Source organism: Oryza sativa, chromosome 4 (assembly GCF_034140825.1).
Source record: "Oryza sativa Japonica Group chromosome 4, ASM3414082v1".
In the NCBI taxonomy this organism is placed as follows: Eukaryota; Viridiplantae; Streptophyta; class Magnoliopsida; order Poales; family Poaceae; genus Oryza; species Oryza sativa.
Window position 1 is genome coordinate 16,298,739 of NC_089038.1, and position 6,854 is coordinate 16,305,592.

Here is a 6,854-nt window from a genome sequence, read left to right on the forward strand (position 1 = left end):
AACTTATGTGTGTATGCCGACAACCATCAATCATAAATGTTTGGTTCGTATGCGGAATCCATTTTCGTTTATCATTGACAAGAATTAACAGTGCTTTTCCCCATAGACTGGTTGCAATATTATGAATGAAATAGCCAAATCAACTTTAAAGTCTGACTGCAACAACTTGTAAAAACTTATTTCATTACTTCCTTGAGGAATATTTCATCACAATATGATGCTTGTTAATGTTAAAAATAAAAGATATAATTAATTTATTCATGGGTTTGGTTTAGTTCTAGACGTTCTTTCTCTCCTCTCCAATTCTCAACTTATACTTTGTAGGTCGATCTGACCAATAGGTGATGGTGAGAGCATATGAGAATGGAGCTGGCCTAGGTGAGACCTGTGCAATTCATTCCTCAATCCAAAACTTCTTATGTTGCTTTTCTTAATCCTATTCACATGAACGGCATATAGCATTTTTATCCATTAAAGGGTAAATTTAAGTATAGTAGTTAGCAGTCATTTTGTTATACGATTTAAAGTCAGTTTTGTGGTTTTGTTATGCAGAAGAGTACTTAGCAGTTCTTTATTAAAGTTGACTGTTATGCATAGTATTAAAGTATAATTGATATATGGATGGATTTTGTTTGAAGTTAGTAACAAAATTAGTAAAGTTCAGGGGATAAGAGGGTTGTTGACACTGAAAAAGTTGTGTGATGTGCAACTAAATAGGTGTCCATTTAAATTGAAATTTATATTCTGCATACTGGGGCTTAATTCCTCAAATTATTTTTGTCTCACAGATGCCTAGGAGGACTACATTCAGGTTGCTGCGGAGTATTTTGGTTTGCTGATTTCGACATTCATTTTGGTGAGTTACTTGTGGCTCGACATAGTGTGGACTTGGCCAGTGAACCTAGTTTCCTCTTGTGGTTGCATTTGGTCAGTTAACATAGGACCTTATTTTGCTATCTAGGATATGGTGGAATTGCTAAAACCAAACCTAGTTTGCAATTGTAGCTGGATTTGGTGAAGATGTACTAAACATGTTATTATTTTGCTATGGTCTGTACTGATATGAGGTCAGTGATCACCTGTATATGTGAATGGGCTTTGATTGTAAGTACTGGTTTGATAAATGGACTTGTGCTATATTGAATGTTAATTGGGCTTATATATACTCTGTTAAATGGTTGTTATATCTCAAGCTTATGCAAGCTTTTGTAATGGGCTTATGAGCTAAAATAGTGTTTAAATAGCTGTCTTATATGGGTCATTCCAATATCTTATTGGACCTATAATTGGGCTTAACACATAAACATATTGCCTCGTACATGGACCATAAATAACAATAAATAACAGCCCACAAGAAATTTCATCACGATTAATATCGTCACAATTAACATGCCATGTCAGATGGGACATTGTACTACAATTTTATGATGTTTCTTGTCCTACATGGCAACTGCAAGCCTAGTGATTTGTGACATTTTCTAGGCTTCGTAATGACGAACATGAGCATCATAAAGCAATGGTGAAAGAAGGATCGTTTCTAGGTTAATAACAAATTAAATACGTTTTCGTTACAAAACATGATTAGAGAGGCATGATAGGTGACGATCGACTTTTCGTCACGCGATCATCACAAAGTTTGAAACGTGACACAATTTTCATTCTTTGTGACACAAATGAAACGTCACCTAGCTATCATAAGATCTCTTGTAGTGTGGGTGATAGTGCTCGGTAAAAATGTGAGCCCCAGTTTTCTAATAGGTGCCCTTTTTTTAAAAAAAAATCGGCACTTATACTTATTTTAAAAGAATCGTCACCTATAATACAAGTATATGTGTCGGTTCTATTTAAAAACCGGGAGTATTGATGCCGGTTTTTCTTTAGAATTGACACATATATTGCTTAAAGGTGTCGGTTCTACTTTTTTTCATCGTGCTGAGGTGAGAAAATGCTATATTTGCCGGTTTTAAATGAATCGGCACCTATAAGGCCGGTCCCTATGTGGGTTTTTTAAGTAGCCTTAACTTCTATAAGGCACACAACCATAGGTTTGTTCAATGAATAAAAACATACGGTGATGATGGAACAAACCCTCAACTCCATCTTATTTATTAAGTAGCCCTAAATCACATAGATTTAGCTAGCAATTTTAAGAGTATAGCGCCAATAAATACAGTAATATTATTTGGCGCACATAGATAAAAAATAGAGCAACCCACCATGATAATCATTATGAGAAAGATGGATTTGCATTACCCCCATTTGGGCATGCAGTAACTAATTTTGGCCTCTATATGGGCATGGGCTTGACATAGAGATTCTCAAGAATCTCCCGAAGTTGCTCGCCGAAAGTGAAAGCATCACTGTCATAGCCGTAGAACATCGGGATGGCCATCGTTAAGTTGATAAGGCGCTGCGCCACTGGAAGAACAGCCTGGTTGTCGATCCGAGCCCGGTTAGTTGTTTTCCACTCATCTTCCACCAGCTCATTTATCTTGGCGATGGCAACGTCGACCGTGACCTTGTGCTCGTTGATGTAAGTCTCCACCGCGCATGGCATATCGGCTTTGTTCTGCGACCCGATCGAGCTGCAAGCAATTCATATGCACGCATCCGCGATATGTAAGAGGCTATAATTAATTTAGAGGAGGGATATAACAAAAGTAAACTTCAGAGAGGAAAAACGCACACCATGTTTTTTGTTTTGTTTGAAATAGAAACAGAGAGGAAATCTATATAGTTTTAGTTTCTAGAGCTAGAAACAGACAATCCTAAGAAATCTTAGATCTGAACCTATGGTAAAATATGGTCCAGTGAAGATTAATTTTGTCAAACCTATTGCATGGTTATATATGTTACATTATTACTCTCAAAACATGCATGGTGATTTCTGAAATTTACTTCCTAACTAAAATACTACAGGTGAATCAATTCGAGCCTATGCATCGATCGATTAATTACCTTATATCCGGAAATGTCATTCATGAAACGCCCGATTTTTGCACACGAAATGATGGCGTCGGTGCTAGTGACAGCCTACTCGAAAGCCTCTCTTGTTGTTGCTGCATCGCTCATGCCGAGCATTACACCCGCAGCTAGTAATCGCGCGCCTGTGGTCTCGGTCGCGAGAGCCACCTGCTCACTGAAGCTTGGCTTGTAATTCCGGTGGGACCATTCCGCTGCCTCCAGATAATAACTAGACAACTTTTGGAACTATGCATATGCATATATGCACAGAACATATTAAATTAATTAACGATCGGAATGTAGCTATCCATGAAACAAATGAACTCCCTCAGTTTTAGGTTATAAGATGTTTTGACTTTGGTCAAAGTCAAGATGCTTTAACTTTGACCAAGTTTATAGTGAAAAGTACTAACATTTTCAACCCAAAACAAATTTATTATGAAAATATATTCAATTATTAATTTAATGAAACTAATTTAATATTATAAATATTATTATATTTGTCTATAAACTTAGTCAAACTTAAAATAGTTTGACTTTGACCAAAGTTAAAATGTCTTATAACCTGAAACGGAGGGAGTACTAGCTAGCTAGTAATTGATATTGTTCCAATATATACTATATATTAATTACGCCAAATATACAACAAAATATAGTGTGTGTGTATATATATATAGGTAGGTAGGTTTTATGCGTTTACCTCTGCCTTGTTGAAAGCAACTAGGTACCTCTTATTGCTTAGCATTTGATCCTCAAACTCCCTAAAGGTGCTCAACATTATTTCATAAAACTTTCTCAGGTATTCTGGTACAAGGGAGACAGCGCTGTCATCCCATCTGCATGATATTATATATATTAGTCAGAACGGTATTAATTATAAGTTAATCTGTGTGGATTATATTTTCAAATGTAAACTTAACAAATAAGTTCAAACAAATGGTCTAGGTAATACAATACTAGAAGAATTTTCTTGTAGAAAATATGTTTCTTGAAGCTAGCGTGGAATAAACCATTACACAATAACATATACTGCGAATAAGTTAAATTGAAGAATAGAACATATGCCCTTAATTAACTAGCGCGAGGTGTTAACCAGTTAATACATATCCATGCTCAAATATCATACAATAATGAGTATATTAAGATTATATTGAGATCGATGTGAGACGTAGAAATACCCCACCCTTGAATGGCTGCGTTTAGTGTCCGGCACTCCTCGATGGAGGTAAACGCATAGACATCATATGTGTCATCTAATAGGGTAATTATCACAACTATCTTAGCAAAGAGCATCCGTGCAAACGACAATTCTTCCTCATGGTACACTGCGTAGGACCAGGTGTAGCACTCGATCACACGGTCTCGGATGTGGTTTAGACCCATATATCCAGAAACATCTTTCCACCACCTGAAAAATAGTTATTCCAAGTTTTCTTATATACATAATTAAGCTGACGAACTAATTAAATAGGACGATAATTAACAACATATATATAGGGAATCTATCTAGCTTGGACAATAATTGCAAACTAAAACCTTTATTAATTGTTGTCATCATAATTTACTAAGCGGTCAGTATGATATATAGCACGGTACATACATGTATCCCATAATGCTTAAAAAATATATTTGTCATATCAGATCGATTTCTATAAAATGTGCAACACATTCTCTCCATAGTGCGATTATTTTCTATATCTTTCCGACTATTCTGGAGCTACCTATGATCTATCGATGATATACATATTTGAATCCATTGGCAGTTGTAACAATTTATAATAAAAGATTGTCATTTGTATTGATTTTATTGCATATTTCTTTGAGTTTTGTACAGCTAGCCATGAACTGTCATTACCTATCCTTAGATATTATCCTTATACAAAATAACAAAGTTATTATGCATATTAGTACCTAGAAATTTCCTTAAGCTCTTTCAAGTGAACATGTTGCAGGAGGTTGAAATCCAACTTTGCTAGTTCAAGAAGAACCGGATTGTGCCCATTGTCTTGGTCATACTCAAACATATAATGTAACATTTCCACTCTCTTGAGAGTCCTTGGCAGTGGCAAGCGAATCGCATGCTTCACTTGATCAGCTAAAGGGCCCTTCAAAACACTATCCCAAATCATTGATTCGAGATGGTTCCTTGCAAAAGAAATAGTTTCCTCGAATTCTGCTCACCATGTATGAAGAGATGGGCTGCGTTGTATAACGAGATTAGACCCCTTGGGTCATCAGCTAATTCATTTAAGAAATTACCATCATCTCCCTTGAATTTCTGGAATACATCTGCATGTGAGATTTGATATAAAAGTGTTTGTGAAGTTCCAACATTTAGCTTGGCATGTTATGCTCAATCTCTTTAATTTGAACATTTTTATATATATGGTCCTTGTGATTGTAATCAACAGTTCCAAAACAACTATACTCAATCCATTAACTAAGTAGAGAAATACCTGGAGATACCCAAAAACCACGCTCCCTGAGCAAACGAAACCGAAGAGCAACCTCGTGGAGGTTAGAGCTAGCGAATTCGCTTTCATGGATGTCTTTTAGTGCAGTTTCAATCTCTTTTTCAAAGAGGTGATCGATTCCCAGATGCACTATTTCATCCACTAAGTACATCCTTCTTAACATGTCCTTAGAGGGTGTAAATAGTGTGCATACCTCCTCTTTCAATTTGTTGGTCCTCTCCCTCATCCATTCCGCCGATTGCTGCATGAATGTGTATTGATTTGTTAGTTTGGATTGCAGGACAAAAAAAAAGATAGACTTGAAGATTCATCAAAAGCAGTAACAATAGTTTAGATGCAATATATGAACAAGGGAAACATAACAATTAGAGTAAATTGTATTCTCGTACAAGAACTTAGCAGGCAGTTGTCATATAGTACAACAACTTGAAAAATAAGCATGCTAGTACATGGACTTGGCAATCACGCGCGTTTGTCAAAAATAATGTTACCGACGATTCATTCTGTTTTCTTTTTCTATATTCTAAACATATCAGCTAGATTGTTTGTATTTTGCAGTGTTCATTCTTAAGATATCTTTGAGGAGTTGAATTACTTGGAAATTATGTTAGTTTGCATGTTCTGAGTCTTAAAACAATAGTAAGTTGTGAATCATGACTTAGGCAACTGGACTGGAGATATGAATCAATGAATCATGAGAAAACTGCATTGTCGATACGATAAAATTTAATATATTGTTATGCAGGAGTGTAGCACGCTGTGCTTTCTTTCCTTGCACATGCTAGCCTCGTTGCAATGATGAACACTACCAATCAAAAGCAAAAGCTGCAGACCTTCGTCGACATGGCGTGCTTCCATGGCTAAAAGACTCTTATGTGTGACATATCGATCCTAAATGTTCGTGCTAGCTCAGTTGCTGACCAATATGCTAATTTTTAAAGTTTTCACTGGATCGCATCATATCCACCAATCAAGTTCATGTAATCTAGATGCAAATTACTCTAATGGTTAATATTGCATGCAATAGGATAAGTTTACATTGAAAAATATATTTCAGTTGTGTAAGTTAATTAATTTGCCATACAGAGCTCTTATGTATGATACTCAACGTATTGTTATACTCATCTCTGTTTCATTTAGGTCATAACATGTTCCTAAAATTCTGTTCCATGCCATCTTATCTGTTAATTAGCGCTTCATTGTTTTCGAAAATGATGAAATTGGTAATATCTTGCACACCGATAAAATGGAACATGCCACACATTTTTCGTAGTGTTAACCACGAGATGCTACTTTGATCACAATATATTTATTAGAGAAGTTTAAAAAATGATTCAATTTTACGAGAGTAATTTGCATTTATGTATGACAAATTTATTAGAAAAGTTTAGAACATTTATGCATTCATTTGTAATA

At 35.6% G+C, this 6,854-nt stretch overlaps 1 pseudogene; it reads right to left on the reverse strand.

Moving 5' to 3' along the window:
- Positions 1-2,287: 2,287 nt before the first annotated feature.
- On the reverse strand, positions 2,288-5,589 carry LOC107278417 (tau-cadinol synthase-like; annotated as a pseudogene).
- Positions 5,590-6,854: the final 1,265 nt, after the last annotated feature.